Genomic DNA, 24,743 nt, shown 5'->3' on the forward strand with positions numbered 1-24,743 from the left:
ACATATTTCAATTAATCAAGTCTTAACAAGTTTGATTGCTTAACATGTTGGAAACATTTAATCATGTAAATATCAATCTCAATTAATATATATAAACATGGAAAAGTTCGGGTCACTACACCAACAACCGCAACAACAATTGCAACAATAACCGCAATCCTAACAATAACTACAACAAACGTCCCAACAACAACAACAACAACTACAACAACCGTTCCAACAACAATAACAATCCCAACAGCAACCTCAATAACAACAACGGCAACAAAAACCAAAAATGCCAAAGGTGTGAAGAGTACCACCAGAATGGGTTCTGCACGACATTTTGCACCAAGTGTAAAAGAACTGGCCATGGTGCAAAAAAGTGTGAGGTCTACGGACCAAAATTTAATAGAACTAAAGGAACAAATAGTGGCGAAACAAGTAATGCCGCCTTTGTTTGTTATGGATGTGGAAAACCGGGCCACATTAGAAGTAATTGCCCAAATCAGGGGAATACTAATGGGCAGGGCCGCAGAAGAGTTTTCAATATTAATACGGCAGAAGCGCAGGAAGACCCGGAGCTTGTGACGGGTACGTTTCTTATTGATAATAAATCTGCTTATGTTTTATTTGATTCGGGTGCGGATAGAAGCTATATGAGTAGAGATTTTTGTGCTAAGTTAAGTTGCTCATTGACGCCTTTGGATAGTAAATTTTTACTCGAATTAGTAAACGATAAATTAATTTCAGCAGATAATATATGTCGGGATAGAGAAATTAAACTGGGGAATGAAACGTTTAAAATTGATTTAATACAAGTCGAGTTAGGGAGTTTTGATGTAATAATTGGTATGGACTGGTTGAAAAAGGTGAGAACAGAGGTCGTTAGTTACAAAAATGCGATTCGCATTATGCGTGAAAAGGGAAAACCTTTAATGGTGTACGGAGAAAATAACAATGCGAAATTAAATCTTATTAGTAGTTTGAAGGCGCAAAAACTAATAAGAAAAGGTTGTTATGTCATTCTAGCACACATCAAGGAAGTTAAACCTGAAGAAAAGAACATCAGTGATGTTCCTGTCGCAAAAGAATTTCTTGATGTATTTCCGAAAGAATTATCGGGATTACCCCCACATCGATCCGTTGAATTTCAAATAGACCTTGTACCAGGAGCTACACCAATAGCTCGTGCTCCATACAGACTCGCATCCAGCAAAATGAAAGAATTACAAAGTCAGTTACAGGAACTTTTAGAGCGTGGTTTCATTCGACCAAGCACATCACCATGGGGAGCTCCTGTTTTGTTTGTCAAGAAGAAGGATGGTACATTTAGGTTGTGTATCGACTACCGAGAGTTGAACAAACTTACCATCAAGAACCGTTACCCACTACCGAGAATCGATGACTTATTTGATCAACTACAAGGCTCATCGGTTTATTCGAAGATTAATTTACGTTCTTGGTATCATTAAATGCGGGTGAAGGAGGATGATATTCCAAAGACTGCTTTTAGGACACGTTACGATCATTACGAGTTTATGGTTATGCCGTTTGGGTTGACTAACGCACCAGCTGTGTTCATAGACCTCATGAACCGAGTGTGTAGACCATACCTTGACAAGTTTGTCATTGTTTTCATCGATGACATACTTATTTACTCAAATAATGACCAAGAGCATGAAGAACATTTTGAGAAAAGTGCTAGAGTTGTTAAGAAAAGAAAAACTGTACGCTAAGTTTTCAAAGTGTGCATTTTGGTTGGAAGAAGTTCAATTCCTTGGTCATATAGTGAACAAAGTGTAGTGACCCGAACTTTTCCATGTTTATATATATTAATTGAGATTGATGTTTACATGATTAAATGTTTCCAACATGTTAAGCAATCAAACTTGTTAAGACTTGATTAATTGAAATAGGTTTCATATAGACAATTGACCACCCAAGTTGACCGGTGATTCACGAACGTTAAAACTTGTAAAAAAAAACTATATGATGACATATATATGGTTATATATATAGTTAACATGATATTATGATAAGTAAACATATCATTAATTATATTAACAATGAACTACATATGTAAAAACAAGACTACTAACTTAATGATTTTGAAACGAGACATATATGTAACGTTTATCGTTGTAACGACATTTAATGTATATATATCATATTAAGAGATATTCGTACATCATAATATCATGATAATATAATAATTTAAAATCTCTTTTGATATTATAAACATTGGGTTAACAACATTTAACAAGATCGTTAACCTAAAGGTTTCAAAACAACACTTACATGTAACGACTAACGATGACTTAACGACTCAGTTAAAATGTATATACATGTAGTGTTTTAATATGTATTTATACACTTTTGAAAGACTTCAATACACTTATCAAAATACTTCTACTTAACAAAAATGCTTACAATTACATTCTCGTTCAGTTTCATCAACAATTCTACTCGTATGCACCCGTATTCGTACTCGTACAATACACAGCTTTTAGATGTATGTACTATTGGTATATACACTCCAATGATCAGCTCTTAGCAGCCCATGTGAGTCACCTAACACATGTGGGAACCATCATTTGGCAACTAGCATGAAATATCTCATAAGATTACAAAAATATGAGTAATCATTCATGACTTATTTACATGAAAACAAAATTACATATCCTTTATATCTAATCCATACACCAACGACCAAAAACACCTACAAACACTTTCATTCTTCAATTTTCTTCATCTAATTGAACTCTCTCAAGTTATATCTTCATGTTCTAAGTGTTCTTCATAAATTCCAAAAGTTCTAGTTTCATAAAATCAAGAATACTTTCAAGTTTGCTAGCTCACTTCCAATCTTGTAAGGTGATCATCCAACCTCAAGAAATCTTTGTTTCTTACAGCAGGTTATCATTCTAATAAAAGGTAATAATCATATTCAAACTTTGGTTCAATTTCTATAACTATAACAATCTTATTTCAAGTGATGATCTTACTTGAACTTGTTTTCGTGTCATGATTTTGCTTCAAGAACTTTGAGCCATCCAAGGATCCATTGAAGCTAGATCCATTTTTCTCTTTTCCAGTAGGTTCATCCAAGGAACTTAAGGTAGTAATTATGTTCATAATATCATTCGATTCATACATATAAAGCTATCTTATTCGAAGGTTTAAACTTGTAAACACTAGAACATAGTTTAGTTAATTCTAAACTTGTTCGCAAACAAAAGTTAATCCTTCTAACTTGACTTTTAAAATCAACTAAACACATGTTCTATATCTATATGATATGCTAACTTAATGATTTAAAACCTGGAAACACGAAAAACACCGTAAAACCGGATTTACGCCGTCGTAGTAACACCGCGGGCTGTTTTGGGTTAGTTAATTAAAAACTATGATAAACTTTGATTTAAAAGTTGTTATTCTGAGAAAATGATTTTTATTATGAACATGAAACTATATCCAAAAATTATGATTAAACTCAAAGTGGAAGTATGTTTTCTAAAATGGTCATCTAGACGTCGTTCTTTCGACTGAAATGACTACCTTTACAAAAATGACTTGTAACTTATTTTTCCGACTAGAAACCTATACTTTTTTGGTTTAGATTCATAAAATAGAGTTCAATATGAAACCATAGCAATTTGATTCACTCAAAACGGATTTAAAATGAAGAAGTTATGGGTAAAACAAGATTGGATAATTTTTCTCATTTTAGCTACGTGAAAATTGGTAACAAATCTATTCCAACCATAACTTAATCAACTTGTATTATATATTATGTAATCTTGAGATACCATAGACACGTATACAATGTTTCGACCTATCATGTCGACACATCTATATATATTTCGGAACAACCATAGACACTCTATATGTGAATGTTGGAGTTAGCTATACAGGGTTGAGGTTGATTCCAAAATATATATAGTTTGAGTTGTGATCAATACTGAGATACGTATACACTGGGTCGTGGATTGATTCAAGATAATATTTATCGATTTATTTCTGTACATCTAACTGTGGACAACTAGTTGTAGGTTACTAACGAGGACAGCTGACTTAATAAACTTAAAACATCAAAATATATTAAAAGTGTTGTAAATATATTTTGAACATACTTTGATATATATGTATATATTGTTATAGGTTCGTGAATCAACCAGTGGCCAAGTCTTACTTCCCGACGAAGTAAAAATCTGTGAAAGTGAGTTATAGTCCCACTTTTAAAATCTAATATTTTTGGGATGAGAATACATGCAGGTTTTATAAATGATTTACAAAATAGACACAAGTACGTGAAACTACATTCTATGGTTGAATTATCGAAATCGAATATGCCCCTTTTTATTAAGTCTGGTAATCTAAGAATTAGGGAACAGACACCCTAATTGACGCGAATCCTAAAGATAGATCTATTGGGCCTAACAAACCCCATCCAAAGTACCGGATGCTTTAGTACTTCGAAATTTATATCATATCCGAAGGGTGTCCCGGAATGATGGGGATATTCTTATATATGCATCTTGTTATTGTCGGTTACCAGGTGTTCACCATATGAATGATTTTTATCTCTATGTATGGGATGTGTATTGAAATATGAAATCTTGTGGTCTATTGTTACGATTTGATATATATAGGTTAAACCTATAACTCACCAACATTTTTGTTGACGTTTTAAGCATGTTTATTCTCAGGTGATTATTAAGAGCTTCCGCTGTCGCATACTTAAATAAGGACAAGATTTGGAGTCCATGCTTGTATGATATTATGTAAAAACTGCATTCAAGAAACTTATTTTGTTGTAACATATTTGTATTGTAAACCATTATGTAATGGTCGTGTGTAAACAGGATATTTTAGATTATCATTATTTGATAATCTACGTAAAGCTTTTTAAACCTTTATTGATGAAATAAAGGTTATGGTTTGTTTAAAAACGAATGCAGTCTTTGAAAAACGTCTCATATAGAGGTCAAAACCTCGCAACGAAATCAATTAATATGGAACGTTTTTAATCAATAAGAACGGGACATTTCAGTTGGTATCCGAGCGTTGGTCTTAGAGAACCAGAAAATTTGCATTAGTGTGTCTTATCGAGTTTGTTAGGATGCATTAGTGAGTCTGGACTTCGACCGTGTTTTCTTTAAAAATGATTGCTTAACATTTTTGTTGGAAACTATATATTTTTAACATATGAATATTATGTGATATATTAATCTCTTAACGTGTTTGATATTATGTGATAGATGTCTACCTCTAGAACAAGTCCCATTGACTCACCTAATAATAATGAAGAGTCAAATGTAAATTGGAATGATTTGTGGACTGATTCACAAGTTCCCGAAGAGGAACCGGAAGAAGAGTCGGAACCGAAAGAAGAATCGGAACCGGCAGAAGAATCGGAACCGGATGAAGAAATAGAACCGGTGGGGGAAATAATAAAACGGTTAAGTAAAAGAAAATCCTCAACCAACCGACCAAAGTTAATTATGGTCAATGGTGTTTCCGCCAAGGAAGCAAAATATTGGGAGGATTACCAATTCTCCGATGAATCGGATTCCGACGAGAATTCCGATGATGTTATAGAAATTACCCCAACTGAATTTAAAAAGGCAAAAGAAAATAATAAGGGAAAGGGCATAAAAATAGAGAAATCTAATTCCAACCCCGATGAACTTTATATGTATCGTCAACCCCCGAAGTCCTTAAGTTGTAACAATGACCCGGGAACCTCTAAACCACCAGGTTTTTCTAAACCAATGTGGACAACGACGGCTCGTATTAGGGGAACATCATATATCCCTAGAAACTTGGCAAAACGAACCAAAACCGAAGAAGAAGAAACGAGCGAGTCGGAATAAGATAGTTGTATTCGTGTGGTGTAATATATGGAATATAGTGTTCTTATGCTTTATGATATATGTAAAAATTGCTTGTATTAATAAGTATTTTTTTATGAATCTAACTCTTGTCTATTTTACAGTTTAAAAACACAAAATGGATAGACAACCCAATATTTTAAGAGACCTACCCGGAGACATGATTGATGAAATCTTGTCTAGAGTCGGCCAGAATTCTTCGGCACAACTATTTAAGGCGAGATCAGTTTGTAAGACATTCGAAGAACGTTCCAAGAATGTCTTGGTTTATAAGAGACTTTCGTTTGAAAGATGGGGGATATCACATTGGGAAACCCATAAGTTACGATGTGTTTACTTTGACGCATATATTGCGGGGAACCCAAATGCTATTTTACGCAACGGGTTAAGAAATTATTTTGACTCAATATATCCGAATATTGGACTTCGTGATTTAGAAAAAGCAGCTAACATGCAACATAAAGAAGCATGTTATGCTTACGGATTAGTAATGTTCGCTTCTCACCAAAGTGAGAACAAGAACATCGGGCTACAACTATTAAACAAAACGTTTCCACAAGTGACGGAGTCGGTAATTGGGGTAAGAAATGAGGTTTTTAGATTATTACGGGACTGTTGGACATTACGTAACCCTCGTCCCTTTGATGACATTACAACACGCTGTCTTATCAACGGCCATAACGGTTATGTTGCACAAGACCAAGGATGGGAATTAGTCCTAGTAAAACCAGAATGCATGACTTGTTTCTGGACGTATGAATTACGTGTCTTTATTGCCTTTGCTGAACGACTTGTGTACTAGCTAGAATTGTCTTCACAACTATCTTGTATCAAAGTTATTGTGTGCTATATTTCATGCTTTATGTAAAATAAGCGGTATTGTAAGTTTGTAAAATATTGTATAAAAGTTTGAACGCGAAATATTATTATAATCAGTTTTTCATATAGAATTGTAGTAGTTGAATTGTATATTAGCTACTAAGTATGAACTTAACGGGTAGGTACTACCCGAATTTAAACTTATAAAACGCTAATATGAAGAAAAAGCTTTTATAAATGAGTTCATATTATGCTACGAAATACTATTAACTACTCTTAATATTCTGTATGATTAACTTGTTCCATTTAACTATTTTGAAGGAAATGGCACCGACTACTCGACACACCGTGAATATGAATGAAGAGGAATTCCGTACTTTTCTAGCTTCAAACATAGCCGCAGTACAGGCTGCGCTACATACCAACAATAACCTTGGATCTAGCAGTACAGGAAATCGTGTAGGATGCACCTACAAAGAATTCACTGCCTGCAAACCTTTGGAATTTGATGGAACCGAAGGACCGATCGGATTGAAACGGTGGACCGAGAAGGTTGAATCGGTGTTTGCCATAAGTAAGTGTACTGAAGAGGACAAAGTGAAGTACGCTACGCATACCTTCACAGGTTCTGCGTTAACATGGTGGAATACCTATCTAGAGCAAGTGGGACAAGATGATGCGTACGCACTACCGTGGTCAGCATTCAAGCACTTGATGAACGAGAAGTACCGTCCCAGAACCGAGGTCAATAAGCTCAAGACAGAACTTAGAGGGTTACAAACCCAAGGATTTGATATTACCACGTACGAAAGACGATTCACAGAACTGTGCCTATTGTGTCCGGGAGCATTCGAAGATGAGGAAGAGAAGATCGACGCGTTTGTGAAAGGATTACCGGAAAGAATCCAAGAAGATATAAGTTCACACGAGCCCGCCTCCATACAACAGGCATGTAGAATGGCTCACAAACTAGTGAACCAGATTGAAGAAAGAATTAAAGAACAGACTGCTGAAGAGGCCAATGTGAAGCAAGTCAAAAGAAAGTGGGAGGAAAACGGTGATAAGAATCACCAATACAACAACAACAGCAATTACAACAATAATCGCAACAATTATCCCAACAATCGCAACATCAATCGCAACTACAACAAACGGCCCAACAACAACAACAACAACAACAACAACAACAACAGCAACTACAACAATCATCCCAACAACAATAATAACCGCAACAACAACAACAATCAGAAGCAACTATGCCAAAGGTGTGAAAAGAATCACTCGGGGTTCTGCACCAAATTTTGCAACAAGTGTAAAAGAAATGGTCATAACGCGGCGAAGTGTGAGGTCTACGGACCAGGGGTTAATAGAACGAAAGGAACAAATGGTGTCGGAACGACTAATGGCGGAGCAAGTAGTGTCGGAGCAAGTTATGCCAATGTAGTTTGTTATAAATGTGGAAAACCAGGCCACATTATTAGAAATTGCCCGAACCAGGAGAACACGAATGGACAAGGCCGTGGAAGAGTTTTCAATATTAATGCGGTAGAGGCACAGGAAGACCCGGAGCTTGTTACGGGTACGTTTCTTATTGACAATAAATCTGCTTACGTTTTATTTGATTCGGGTGCGGATAGAAGCTATATGAGTAGAGATTTTTGTGCTAAATTAAGTTGTCCATTGACGCCTTTGGATAGTAAATTTTTACTCGAATTAGCAAATGGTAAATTAATTTCAGCAGATAATATATGTCGGAATCGAGAAATTAAACTGGTTAGCGAAACATTTAAGATTGATTTGATACCAGTAGAGTTAGGGAGTTTTGATGTGATAATCGGTATGGACTGGTTGAAAGAAGTGAAAGCGGAGATCGTTTGTTACAAAAATGCAATTCGCATTATACGAGAAAAAGGAAAACCCTTAATGGTGTACGGAGAAAAGGGCAACACGAAGCTACATCTTATTAGTAATTTGAAGGCACAAAAACTAATAAGAAAAGGTTGCTATGCTGTTCTAGCACACGTCGAGAAAGTACAAACTGAAGAAAAGAGCATCAATGATGTTCCCATTGCAAAAGAATTTCCCGATGTATTTCCGAAAGAATTACCGGGATTACCCCCACATCGATCCGTTGAATTTCAAATAGATCTTGTACCAGGAGCTGCACCAATAGCTCGTGCTCCTTACAGACTCGCACCCAGCGAGATGAAAGAACTGCAAAGCCAATTACAAGAACTTTTAGAGCGTGGTTTCATTCGACCAAGCACATCACCGTGGGGAGCTCCTGTTTTGTTTGTCAAGAAGAAAGATGGTACATTCAGGTTGTGTATCGACTACCGAGAGTTGAACAAACTTACCATCAAGAACCGCTACCCACTACCGAGAATCGACGACTTATTTGATCAACTACAAGGCTCGTCTGTTTATTCAAAGATTGACTTACGTTCCGGGTATCATCAAATGCGGGTGAAAGAAGATGATACTCCAAAGACTGCTTTCAGAACACGTTACGGTCATTACGAGTTTATGGTCATGCCGTTTGGTTTAACTAATGCACCAGCTGTGTTCATGGACCTTATGAACCGAGTGTGTGGACCATACATTGACAAGTTTGTCATTGTTTTCATTGATGACATACTTATTTACTCAAAGAATGACCAAGAACACGGTGAACATTTGAGAAAGGTGTTAGAAGTATTGAGGAAGGAAGAATTGTACGCTAAGTTTTCAAAGTGTGCATTTTGGTTGGAAGAAGTTCAATTCCTCGGTCACATAGTGAACAAAGAAGGTATTAAGGTGGATCCGGCAAAGATAGAAACTGTTGAAAAGTGGGAAACCCCGAAAACTCCGAAACACATACGCCAGTTTTTAGGACTAGCTGGTTACTACAGAAGGTTCATCCAAGACTTTTCCAGAATAGCAAAACCCTTGACTGCATTAACGCATAAAGGGAAGAAATTTGAATGGAATGATGAACAAGAGAAAGCGTTTCAGTTATTGAAGAAAAAGCTAACTACGGCACCTATATTGTCATTGCCTGAAGGGAATGATGATTTTGTGATTTATTGTGACGCATCAAAGCAAGGTCTTGGTTGTGTATTAATGCAACGAACGAAGGTGATTGCTTATGCGTCTAGACAATTGAAGATTCACGAACAAAATTATACGACGCATGATTTAGAATTAGGCGCGGTTGTTTTTGCATTAAAGACTTGGAGGCACTACTTATATGGGGTCAAAAGTATTATATATACCGACCACAAAAGTCTTCAACACATATTTAATCAGAAACAACTGAATATGAGGCAGCGTAGGTGGATTGAATTATTGAATGATTACGATTTTGAGATTCGTTACCACCCGGGGAAGGCAAATGTGGTAGCCGATGCCTTGAGCAGGAAGGATAGAGAACCCATTCGAGTAAAATCTATGAATATAATGATTCATAATAACATTACTACTCAAATAAAGGAGGCGCAACAAGGAGTTTTAAAAGAGGAAAATTTAAAGGATGAAATACCCAAAGGATCGGAGAAGCATCTTAATATTCGGGAAGACAGAACCCGGTATAGGGCTGAAAGGATTTGGGTACCAAAATTTGGAGATATGAGAGAAATGGTACTTAGAGAAGCTCATAAAACCAGATACTCAATACATCCTGGAACGGGGAAGATGTACAAGGATCTCAAGAAACATTTTTGGTGGCCGGGTATGAAAGCCGATGTTGCTAAATACGTAGGAGAATGTTTGACGTGTTCTAAGGTCAAAGCTGAGCATCAAAAACCATCAGGTCTACTTCAACAACCCGAAATCCCGGAATGGAAATGGGAAAACATTACCATGGATTTCATCACTAAATTGCCAAGGACTGCAAGTGGTTTTGATACTATTTGGGTAATAGTTGATCGTCTCACCAAATCAGCACACTTCCTACCAATAAGAGAAGATGACAAGATGGAGAAGTTAGCACGACTGTATTTGAAGGAAGTCGTCTCCAGACATGGAATACCAATCTCTATTATCTCTGATAGGGATGGCAGATTTATTTCAAGATTCTGGCAGACATTACAGCAAGCATTAGGAACTCGTCTAGACATGAGTACTGCCTATCATCCACAAACTGATGGGCAGAGCGAAAGGACGATACAAACGCTTGAAGACATGCTACGAGCATGTGTTATTGATTTCGGAAACAGTTGGGATCGACATCTACCGTTAGCAGAATTTTCCTACAACAACAGCTACCATTCAAGCATTGAGATGGCGCCGTTTGAAGCACTTTATGGTAGAAAGTGCAGGTCTCCGATTTGTTGGAGTGAGGTGGGGGATAGACAGATTACGGGTCCGGAGATTATACAAGAAACTACCGAGAAGATCATCCAAATTCAACAACGGTTGAAAACCGCCCAAAGTCGACAAAAGAGCTACGCTGACATTAAAAGAAAAGATATAGAATTTGAAATTGGAGAGATGGTCATGCTTAAAGTTTCACCTTGGAAAGGCGTTGTTCGATTTGGTAAACGAGGGAAATTAAATCCAAGGTATATTGGACCATTCAAGATTATTGATCGTGTCGGACCAGTAGCTTACCGACTTGAGTTACCTCAACAACTCGCGGCTGTACATAACACTTTCCACGTCTCGAATTTGAAGAAATGTTTTGCTAAAGAAGATCTCACTATTCCGTTAGATGAAATCCAAATCAACGAAAAACTCCAATTCATCGAAGAACCCGTCGAAATAATGGATCGTGAGGTTAAAAGACTTAAGCAAAACAAGATACCAATTGTTAAGGTTCGATGGAATGCTCGTAGAGGACCCGAGTTCACCTGGGAGCGTGAAGATCAGATGAAGAAGAAATACCCGCATCTATTTCCAGAAGATTCGTCAACACCTTCAACAGCTTAAAATTTCGGGACGAAATTTATTTAACGGGTAGGTACTGTAGTGACCCGAACTTTTCCATGTTTATATATATTAATTGAGATTGATGTTTACATGATTAAATGTTTCCAACATGTTAAGCAATCAAACTTGTTAAGACTTGATTAATTGAAATAGGTTTCATATAGACAATTGACCACCCAAGTTGACCGGTGATTCACGAACGTTAAAACTTGTAAAAAAAAACTATATGATGACATATATATGGTTATATATATAGTTAACATGATATTATGATAAGTAAACATATCATTAATTATATTAACAATGAACTACATATGTAAAAACAAGACTACTAACTTAATGATTTTGAAACGAGACATATATGTAACGTTTATCGTTGTAACGACATTTAATGTATATATATCATATTAAGAGATATTCGTACATCATAATATCATGATAATATAATAATTTAAAATCTCTTTTGATATTATAAACATTGGGTTAACAACATTTAACAAGATCGTTAACCTAAAGGTTTCAAAACAACACTTACATGTAACGACTAACGATGACTTAACGACTCAGTTAAAATGTATATACATGTAGTGTTTTAATATGTATTTATACACTTTTGAAAGACTTCAATACACTTATCAAAATACTTCTACTTAACAAAAATGCTTACAATTACATTCTCGTTCAGTTTCATCAACAATTCTACTCGTATGCACCCGTATTCGTACTCGTACAATACACAGCTTTTAGATGTATGTACTATTGGTATATACACTCCAATGATCAGCTCTTAGCAGCCCATGTGAGTCACCTAACACATGTGGGAACCATCATTTGGCAACTAGCATGAAATATCTCATAAGATTACAAAAATATGAGTAATCATTCATGACTTATTTACATGAAAACAAAATTACATATCCTTTATATCTAATCCATACACCAACGACCAAAAACACCTACAAACACTTTCATTCTTCAATTTTCTTCATCTAATTGAACTCTCTCAAGTTCTATCTTCAAGTTCTAAGTGTTCTTCATAAATTCCAAAAGTTCTAGTTTCATAAAATCAAGAATACTTTCAAGTTTGCTAGCTCACTTCCAATCTTGTAAGGTGATCATCCAACCTCAAGAAATCTTTGTTTCTTACAGCAGGTTATCATTCTAATACAAGGTAATAATCATATTCAAACTTTGGTTCAATTTCTATAACTATAACAATCTTATTTTCAAGTGATGATCTTACTTGAACTTGTTTTCGTGTCATGATTTTGCTTCAAGAACTTTGAGCCATCCAAGGATCCATTGAAGCTAGATCCATTTTTCTCTTTTCCAGTAGGTTAATCCAAGGAACTTAAGGTAGTAATGATGTTCATAACATCATTCGATTCATACATATAAAGCTATCTTATTCGAAGGTTTAAACTTGTAATCACTAGAACATAGTTTAGTTAATTCTAAACTTGTTCGCAAACAAAAGTTAATCCTTCTAACTTGACTTTTAAAATCAACTAAACACATGTTCTATATCTATATAATATGCTAACTTAATGATTTAAAACCTGGAAACACGAAAAACACCGTAAAACCGGATTTACGCCGTCGTAGTAACACCGCGGGCTGTTTTGGGTTAGTTAATTAAAAACTATGATAAACTTTGATTTAAAAGTTGTTATTCTGAGAAAATGATTTTTATTATGAACATGAAACTATATCCAAAAATTATGATTAAACTCAAAGTGGAAGTATGTTTTCTAAAATGGTCATCTAGACGTCGTTCTTTCGACTGAAATGACTACCTTTACAAAAACGACTTGTAACTTATTTTTCCGACTAGAAACCTATACTTTTTTGGTTTAGATTCATAAAATAGAGTTCAATATGAAACCATAGCAATTTGATTCACTCAAAACGGATTTAAAATGAAGAAGTTATGGGTAAAACAAGATTGGATAATTTTTCTCATTTTAGCTACGTGAAAATTGGTAACAAATCTATTCCAACCATAACTTAATCAACTTGTATTATATATTATGTAATCTTGAGATACCATAGACACGTATACAATGTTTCGACCTATCATGTCGACACATCTATATATATTTCGGAACAACCATAGACACTCTATATGTGAATGTTGGAGTTAGCTATACAGGGTTGAGGTTGATTCCAAAATATATATAGTTTGAGTTGTGATCAATACTGAGATACGTATACACTGGGTCGTGGATTGATTCAAGATAATATTTATCGATTTATTTCTGTACATCTAACTGTGGACAACTAGTTGTAGGTTACTAACGAGGACAGCTGACTTAATAAACTTAAAACATCAAAATATATTAAAAGTGTTGTAAATATATTTTGAACATACTTTGATATATATGTATATATTGTTATAGGTTCGTGAATCAACCAGTGGCCAAGTCTTACTTCCCGACGAAGTAAAAATCTGTGAAAGTGAGTTATAGTCCCACTTTTAAAATCTAATATTTTTGGGATGAGAATACATGCAGGTTTTATAAATGATTTACAAAATAGACACAAGTACGTGAAACTACATTCTATGGTTGAATTATCGAAATCGAATATGCCCCTTTTTATTAAGTCTGGTAATCTAAGAATTAGGGAACAGACACCCTAATTGACGCGAATCCTAAAGATAGATCTATTGGGCCTAACAAACCCCATCCAAAGTACCGGATGCTTTAGTACTTCGAAATTTATATCATATCCGAAGGGTGTCCCGGAATGATGGGGATATTCTTATATATGCATCTTGTTATTGTCGGTTACCAGGTGTTCACCATATGAATGATTTTTATCTCTATGTATGGGATGTGTATTGAAATATGAAATCTTGTGGTCTATTGTTACCATTTGATATATATAGGTTAAACCTATAACTCACCAACATTTTTGTTGACGTTTTAAGCATGTTTATTCTCAGGTGATTATTAAGAGCTTCCGCTGTCGCATACTTAAATAAGGACAAGATTTGGAGTCCATGCTTGTATGATATTATGTAAAAACTGCATTCAAGAAACTTATTTTGTTGTAACATATTTGTATTGTAAACCATTATGTAATGGTCGTGTGTAAACAGGATATTTTAGATTATCATTATTTGATAATCTACGTAAAGCTTTTTAAACCTTTATTGATGAAATAAAGGTTATGGTTTGTTTAAAAATGAATGCAGTCTTTGAAAAACGTCTCATATAGAGGTCAAAACCTCGCAACGAAATCAATTAATATGGAACGTTTTTAATCAATAAGAACGGGACATTTCACAAAGAAGGTATTCAGGTGGATCCAGCAAAGATTGAAACCGTTGAAAAGTGGGAAACCCCGAAAACTCCGAAACACATACGCCAATTTTTAGGGCTAGCTGGTTATTACAGGAGATTCATCCAAGATTTTTCCAAAATAGTAAAACCCTTGACTGCATTAACGCATAAAAGGAATAAATTTGAATGGAAGGATGAACAAGAGAAAGCGTTTCAATTATTGAAGAAAAAGTTAACTACGGCACCTATATTGTCATTACCTAAAGGGAACGATGATTTTGTAATATATTGTAACGCCTCAAAGCAAGGTCTCGGTTGTGTATTAATGCAACGAACGAAAGTAATTGCTTATGCGTCTAGACAATTGAAGATTCACGAGCAGAATTATACGACGCATGATTTGGAATTAGGCGCGGTTGTTTTTGCATGAAAGACTTGGAGGCACTACTTATATGGGGTCAAAAGTATTATATATACCGACCACAAAAGTCTTCAACACATATTTAATCAGAAACAACTGAACATGAGGCAGCACAGATGGATTGAATTGTTGAATGATTATGACTTTGAGATTCGTTACCACCCGGGGAAGGCAAATGTGGTAGCCGATGCCTTGAGCAGAAAGGACAGAGAACATATTTGAGTAAAAGCTATGAATATAATGATTCACACTAACCTTACTACTCAAATAAAGGAGGCGCAACAAGGAGTTTTAAAAGAGAGAAACTTAAGGGATGAAATACCCAAAGGATCGGAGAAGCATCGTAATATTCGGGAAGACGGAACCCGGTATAGGGCTGAAAGAATTTGGGTACCAAAATTTGGAGATATAAGAGAAATGGTACTTAGAGAAGCTCATAAAACCAGATACTCAATACATCCTGGAACGGGAAAGATGTACAAGGATCTTAAGAAATATTTTTGGTGGCCAGGTATGAAAGCCGATGTTGCTAAATATGTAGGAGAATGTTTGACGTGTTCTAAGGTCAAAGCTGAGCATCAGAAACCATCAGGTCTACTTCAACAATCCGAAATCCCGGAATGGAAATGGGAAAATATTACCATGGATTTCATCACTAAATTGCCAAGGACTGCAAGTGGTTTTGATACTATTTGGGTAATAGTTGATCGTCTCACCAAATCAGCACACTTCCTGCCAATAAGAGAAGATGACAAGATGGAGAAGTTAGCACGACTGTATTTGAAGGAAATCGTCTCCAGACATGGAATACCAATCTCTATTATCTCTGATAGGGATGGCAGATTTATTTCAAGATTCTGGCAGACATTACAGCAAGCATTAGGAACTCGTCTAGACATGAGTACTGCCTATCATCCACAAACTGATGGGCAGAGCGAAAGGACGATACAAACGCTTGAAGACATGCTACGAGCATGTGTTATTGATTTCGGAAACAGTTGGGATCGACACCTTCCGTTAGCAGAATTTTCCTACAACAACAGCTACCATTCAAGCATTGAGATGGCGCCGTTTGAAGCACTTTATGGTAGAAAGTGCAGGTCTCCGATTTGTTGGAGTGAAGTGGGGGATAGACATATTACGGGTCCGGATATAATACAAGAAACTACCGAGAAGATCATCCAAATTCAACAACGGTTGAAAACCGTCCAAAGTTGACAAAAGAGCTACGCTGACATTAAAAAAAAGATATAGAATTTGAAATTGGAGAGAAGGCCATGCTTAAAGTTGCACCTTGGAAAGGCATTGTTCGATTTGGTAAACGGGGGAAATTAAATCCAAGGTATATTGGACCATTCAAGATTATTGATCGTGTCGGACCAGTTGCTTACCGACCTGAATTACCACAACAACTCGTGGCTGTACATAACACTTTCCACATCTCAACTTTGAAGAAATGTTTTGCTAAATAAGATCTCACTATTCCGTTAGACGAAATCCAAATCAACGAAAAACTTCAATTCGTCGAAGAACCTGTCGAAATAATGGATCGTGAGGTTAAAAGACTTAAGCAAAACAAGATACCAATTGTTAAGGTTCGATGGAATGCTCGTAGAGGACCCGAGTTCACCTGGGAATGAGAAGATCAGATAAAGAAGAAGTACCCGCACTTATTTTCAGAAGATACGTCAACACCTCCAACTGCTTAAAATTTCGGGACGAAATTTATTTAACGGGTAAGTACTGTAGTGACCCGAACTTTTCCATGTTTATATGTATTAAATGAAATTGATATTTATATGATTAATTATTTCCAAAATGTTAAGAAATCAAACTTGTTATGACTTAATTAATTGAAATAGGTTTCATATAGACAATTGACCACCCAAGTTGACCGGTGATTCACGAACGATAATATTTGTAAAAACTATATGATGACATATATATGGATATATATATATATATATATATATATATATATATATATATATATATATATATATATATATATAGTTAACATGATATTATGATAAGTAAATATATCATTAAGTATATTAACAATGAATTACATATGTAAAAACAAGACTACTAACTTAAGGATTTCGAAACGAGGCATATATGTAACGATTATCGTTGTAACGACATTTAATTGTATATATATCATATTAAGATATATTAATACATCATAATATCATAATTATGTAATAATTTAACATCTCATTTGATATAATAAACAATGGGTTAACAACACTTAACAGGATCGTTAACATAAAGGCTTCAAAACAACACTTACATGTAAAGACTAACGATGACTTAACGAATCAGTTAAAATGTATATACATGTAGTGTTTTAATATGTATTCATATACTTTTAAAAGACTTCAAGACACTTATCAAAGTACTTCTACTTAACAAAAATTCTTACAATTACATCCTCATTCACTTTCATCAACAATTCTACTCGTATGCACCCATATTCGTACTCGTACAATACCCAGCTTCTAAATGTATTTACTATTGGTATATACACTTCAATGATTAGCTCTTAGCAGCCCTTGTGAGTCACCTAACACATGTGGGAACCATCATTTAACATCTAGCAAAAAATATCTAACAAAACAACAAACTAATGGAGCCTATATTGAAGGCCTTAGTTCACGTGATCATGCATACACACAAACACATTCACTTTGCAATTTTATTGAATCAAATTACTCTCTCTCAAGTGTTCTTCCATTGTTCTAAGTGTTCTTCATCATCTTCAATAAAATCCAGCTCAATCTAGTTCATAAATCCATACATAAACCAAGTTATAAAATAACTACTCAAGAACACACCAACAACACTTCCAAGTTTGCTAGCTTACTTCCAATCTTGCAAATCCACTTTGAGTGATCATCCAACCTCAAAAAATCTTTCTTATTTACAGTAAGATATCTTTCTAATATAAGGTAACACTCATATCCAAACTTTGATTCAATTTCTATAACTTTAACAATCTTATTTCGAGTGGAAATCTTACTTGAACTTGTTTTCGTGTCATGATTTTGCTTCAAGAACTTTCAAGCCATCCAAGGATCCTTTGAAGCTAGATCTATTTTTCTCATTTCCAATAGGTTTATCCACAAAATCTGAGATAGTAATGATGTTCATAACATCATTCGATTCATATATATATAACTACCTTATTCGAAGGTTTAAACTTGAAATCACTAGAACATAGTTTAGTTAATTCTAAACTTGTTCGCAAATAAAAGTTAATCCTTCTAACTTGACTTTTAAAATCAACTAAACACATGTTCTATATCTATATGATATGCTAACTTAATGATTTAAAACCAGAAAACACGAAAAATACCGTAAAACCGGATATACGCCGTCGTATTAACACCGCGGGCTCTTTTGGGTTAGTTAATTAACAACTATGATAAACTTTGATTTAAAAATTGTTCTTTTGAGAAAATGATTTTTCTTATGAACATGAAACTATATCCAAAAATCATGGTTAAACTCAAAGTGGAAGTATGTTTTCCAAAATGGTCATCTAGACGTCGTTCTTTCGACTGAAATGACTACCTTTACAAAAATGACTTGTAACCTGTATTTTTGACTATAAACTTATACTTTTTCTATTTAGATTCATAAACTTAAGTTCAATATGAAACCATAGTAACTTGAAACACTCAAAACGGATTTAAAACGAAGAAGTTATGGGTAAAACAAGATTGGATATTTTTGCTTGTTGTAGCTACGTGAAAGTTGGTAACAAATCTATATTAATCATATCCTAGCTAACTTATATTGTATTACTTGTATTCTAATATATTATGTAATCTTGGGATACCATAGACACGTATGCAAATGTTTTGACATATCATATCGACCCATCTATATATTATTTGGAACAACCATAGACACTCTATATGCAGTAATGTTGAAGTTAGCTATACAGGGTTGAGGTTGATTCCAAAAATATATATACTTTGAGTTGTGATCTAGCCTGAGACGTGTATACACTGAGTCGTGGATTGATTCAAGATAATATATATCGATTTATTTCTGTACATCTAACTATGGACAACTAGTTGTAGGTTACTAACGAGGACAGCTAACTTAATAAACTTAAAACAGTAAAATGTATTAAAAATGTTGTAAATATATTTTGAACATACTTTGATATATATGTACATATTTGTTATAGGTTCGTGAATCGACCAGTGGCCAAGTCTTACTTCCCGACGAAGTAAAAATCTGTGAAAGTGAGTTATAGTCCCACTTTTAAAAATCTAATATTTTGGGATGAGAATACATGCAATTTTATAAATGTTTTACGAAATAGACAGAAGTAAATGAAACTACATTATATGGATGAATGATCGAAGCCGAATATGCCCCTTTTTAGCTTGGTTGCCTAAGAATTTGGGCACAGACCCCCAAATTGACGCGAATCCTAAAGATAGATCTATCGGGCCCAACAAGCCCCATTCTGGAAATTGGAATGCTTTAGTACTTCAAAATTATCATGTCCGATGGGTGTCCCGGAATGATGGGGATATTCTATAAGCATCTTGTTAATGTCGGTTACCAGGTGTTCACCGTATGAATAAATTTTATCTCTATGTATGGGATGTATATTGAAATATGAAATCTTGTGGTCTATTATTATGATTTGATAATATATAGGTTAAACCTATAACTCACCAACATTTTTGTTGATGTTTTAAGCATGTTTATTCTCAGGTGATTATTAAGAGCTTCCGCTGTTGCATACTAAAATAAGGACAAGATTTGGAGTCCATGCTTGTATGATATTATGTAAAAACTGCATTCAAGAAACGTATTTTTGATGTAATATATTCTTATTGTAAACCATTATGTAATGGTCGTGTGTAAACGGTATATTTTAGATTATCATTATTTGATAATCTACGTAATGCTTTTTAAACCTTTATCGATAAAATAAAGGTTATGATTGTTTTAAAATGAATGCAGTCTTTGAAAAACGTCTCATATAGAGGTCAAAACCTCGCGACGAAATCAATTAATATGGAACGTTTATAATCAATATGAACGGGACATTTCACATTAACTGCTACAGCAGTCGATGAACCCCCAGATTTATCTTCACCATTCTTCCAGAGTGGACAGTCCGTTCGTAGTCACCCCACTCATGACATTTGAAGCACTGGATACCCTTTACGCCGTCTTCTGATCTAGACCTACTGTTATCGCTAGATCTCTTCTCGGCAAACCTTCCTCTTCCATGACCAACCATAGCAAACCCATGCTCAAAATGGTCACTGGATCTTCGTCTATAATCTTGTGATAAGATTACCGGTACTACATCCTCCATCTTTACAGTAGCCTTTCCGTAAAGAATAGTAGTGACCATAATATCATACGAACTTGGAAAAGAGGCAAGAAGAATAAGAGTCTTATCTTCTTCCTCAACATAAACCTCAACTTTTCAAGTTGATCCACCGGACCATTAAACTCGTTCATATGTTTAATAATATTCCAATCATCATCCGCCATCTGAAATGGCTCCACCTTAAATTGCATACCGCCGTTTCTCGTCATCTCTAAACAAAAACTATCCGATAAACCCGGATACGCTCTGATACCACTTGTTATGACAATTTGCCTAGCGCACCCACCCCAGCGGAAGCGAGGATATAATTTGTTTGAGACAAACTTACGAGAAATAATAGAAAGCAAATAAAGTAACTGATAACAAGACGATTTAACGTGGTTCGGCAAACCCTGCCTACATCCACCCCAAGAGTCTCCTTTATTCTTTTAATATAAAAGAACCCGGTACAAGAAAAAGTACACTATGAGTTAAACCCACACCCAAGCCCCTTAGATTTTAGTATAAAATCTAAGTTTCTCGTACACTCATTTACACTCCTTACAAGAATAAAACTCTCCCTCACAAATAAACACACTCCGTTGATATTATCGATCAAATGTGTTTTCCCTCATTTGTGATACTTGATCCCTTTCTCTGGATCACTTGATCCCACTCTTGGATACTTTCTCCTTCGTGCATGGTCTGCTATTTATACATGCACATTTACATGATACATGCTCTGAAGACAAAAGCAACCACATATGGGCCATCCATGTGAAAAACATGAAATAAACAATTGCCTGCCTTCTTTGACTTATAGGAATGCAAAACCCTTTTTTCTTCGGTGAGTAGGCAACAATTATTTCCAAATAGTACTTCACATGTATTTCATGCAAATACAAATTTCAACTTGATAAATGTTAGTCAAATTTGGACATCCGTCCAACATAACATATGTTGTGTATAATGCAAAGCTGGTTAATTATGTTATATATAAAAAATAAGTGTACGTAGCCGGAGAGGCCGGCCAAAAACTTGTATGTATAATAGAAGATTGTAACATTTATAAGCTTGAAGATGCGGTCGAGAAAAAAGATGGTTAAGGAGTTTTTTTCTTGATGTGTCTTTTAGTTGGTGTTGTTTTTGGATTGTCGTGTTTTTACATAGAGCCGACTCTATAAACTAAGAAATTCTTTAAAAACTCTAACGTAGTCACATCAAAAACATTTATCTCGACCTCTACTATCCGTCCTTTTCTAAGAACAAGAATCGAATGTAGTCACAATTTAAAACTAACAAGACAATAAGACAAGAACAAGTGATATCATATCCAAGTTTTTTTATATCTATTACTGTACAAAACAAAAGATACCTTATGGATTTCCATAGTATTTAAATCTTCAACATCATTAAGAGATTTAATACCAATGGAAAACCAAAAACAAGAAACGGTTGACTTTGGGAAATCACTTAATATACCAAGTGTTCAACAACTTGTTAATCAACAATATATAACAAAGATCCCAGATCGATATGTGCGTCAACTAGATCATCACGATTCCTCATTTGTATCATCTAATGATCCGTTAGCTGTTTATCCATCGGTGCCAGTTATTGATCTTCACAACTTGATTGAAAACACATTAACATATTCATCTGAGCTCAATAAGCTTCATACAGCCTGTAAAGAATGGGGTTTTTTTCAGGTCAGCCTTTCACTTAGTAAACTCTATGCATCCATAAAATAAATAAATAAATGAATGAAAAAATAAATAAAAATAAAAATAATAATAAGAAGAACGTCGTAATGTACAACGTTAGTGATGTAAGAAAGTTGTCGTTTGATAATACGTAATATAAAGCTTTACCAGTGTCACTATATACGGGTATATGATTGATTCTTTACTCTAAAAGTATATAACTTTGAATTAATCATGTACGTGTGCATTAGATATAACTCATAAGGTAATAAAAACACAGGTAATTAACCATGGGATAAGTGAGTCCTTATTAGAGGATTTCAAGAGGGAAATTTTGGAGTTATTTAATCTTCCAATGGAGTAGAAGTTATATCTTTGGAAGCAAGAAGAAGAAGACAACCCTGAAGGTTTCGGTCAACTGTTTGTTGAATCAGAAGACCAAAAACTTGATTGGTCCGACATGTTTCACCTAACAACTCTTCCACATCATTTCAGGAAATATCAGCTATTTCAAAAGTTGACTCCACTCCTCAGGTTCTCTTTCTTACTTAACAGATACTATGTTGCATCTACCTAGCATAAAGCTTGTTGGTGACGACAGTATCATTTAATAATCATTTTAGTATTTTGGAGTATTAGTAAAAGCAAGAGTTATCAAGTATAGCTTGATAACGGATTTGGTGACGCTCCAACCTAAACGATATATTAAATATACAACGCACATTGAAAAGATTGTATCCAACCGATTTTCCAACCAAAATACTAGAAAGTTATTTTCCGCCAAAACGAATGGATTATCTCTTTCATTTTCCAACTAATATAACTAAATTCGAATTCTCTTAGAAGGTAGATTGCTTTCATATAAAACACACGGAGAATACTAACTATCTAATATTAGATTTGTGATTTCATTGTTAAAATCACAAATTGTTGTTCTTGTCTTATCTCTATAGAAATTTAGTGAACCTAGACATCTAGTCAGTCGGAACACTTTTCACACGATTCAAGAATCATTCACATTATCAATTTCCATATCTCATTATCTAACGAAACTGAGTAATTGACTTATAATAAAATACCATAAACATTAGCGAATGTTGAACACCAAGACAAAAACACTAATATTTAATCATAAGCAACTGTATTTTACTATGTACCACCAAGTACAATATAGGATATTTACCTCATGCATTTGAAAAAGACCCATTTTGACCCGATACTCAACTGAACCAACTCGCCCAATTTGCCACCTTAATCCATTTCCCAAGGTCAGGTAATGTATTATATTCCTATAACCTATGCACTTGTGTGATATCAACTGCAGGGATAGTTTGGAAGCTTACTCTGCAGAAACAAATAAATTAGCAATGACAATTTTGGGTCAAATGGGTAAAGCTCTAGGGATGAACACAGAGGAAATGAGTGAAATGTTTCAAGACGGTTATCAAGCAATGAGAATGAATTACTATCCCCCGTGTCCCGAGCCTGAATTGGCTCTCGGATTCTCCTCACATTCAGATGCAGATGCTTTAACCATCCTTTATCAACTTAACCAAACAGACGGCCTACAAATTCAAAAAGATGGAAAATGGGTAACCATTAAACCTCTATCAAATGCTTTGGTAGTCAACATTGGTGACATAATGGAGGTAATAACAAAAGACCAGTAATAAGTAAATAGATTGAACTTGTCACTTCTATTTTTTAGTTTTCGGTGGTTTTTATATTTGAAGTGTGTTACGCAGATAGTTAGTAATGGTGTGTACAAGAGCATTGAGCATCGCGCATTGGTGAACTTAAACAATGAGAGGTTTTCAGTGGCAACATTCTACAGCTCTGGGTTTGGTACAGAAGTAGGCCCTGCAAAAAGCCTTGTGGCACAACATAAGGTAGCAAACTTTAGGCGTGTATCAGTTGAAGAATACTTTAGAGGATTTTTTGCTCGAAAACATGAGGGGAAGTCATACTTGAATTGTATGAAACTAGGATAATTAAAGGGAAACACTTCAGAATTATAGCTTTTGTTATCTTGTTCAAGAACCAGAAAATTTTGTTGAAAGAATTGAATATAATAGTGATAACGTTAGCTCACTCACCGATATGTCAATTTCTATTTGTTAATCAACGTTGTTGTTATGTACAAACGTTTCACAAAAGTAAAGATCATTCGTGATTTATTATTTAACTAGTGTTATGAGTCTGTGCGTTGTACGGCAGTTGTATAAATTAGTATTATTATTACTAATGGTGTCGATGGGTGTTCAAACTACATTTTGTGATATTTCTCCGACCACACCAAACGTGGTTAAGAATGTTTCTATTGGTGTTCAAACGACTATTTTAGAGGCCACCGTAAATGATTCATCTTGTGATTTAAAA

General features: G+C 34.8%; 1 pseudogene; it reads left to right on the forward strand.

The window, feature by feature from the left end:
• The first annotated feature begins 22,091 nt into the window (after nt 1–22,091).
• LOC139890310 (protein SRG1-like) lies at nt 22,092–24,382 on the forward strand (annotated as a pseudogene).
• Nucleotides 24,383–24,743: the final 361 nt, after the last annotated feature.

The sequence above is a fragment of the Rutidosis leptorrhynchoides genome, chromosome 1 (assembly GCF_046630445.1).
Source record: "Rutidosis leptorrhynchoides isolate AG116_Rl617_1_P2 chromosome 1, CSIRO_AGI_Rlap_v1, whole genome shotgun sequence".
NCBI classification, from domain to species: Eukaryota; Viridiplantae; Streptophyta; class Magnoliopsida; order Asterales; family Asteraceae; genus Rutidosis; species Rutidosis leptorrhynchoides.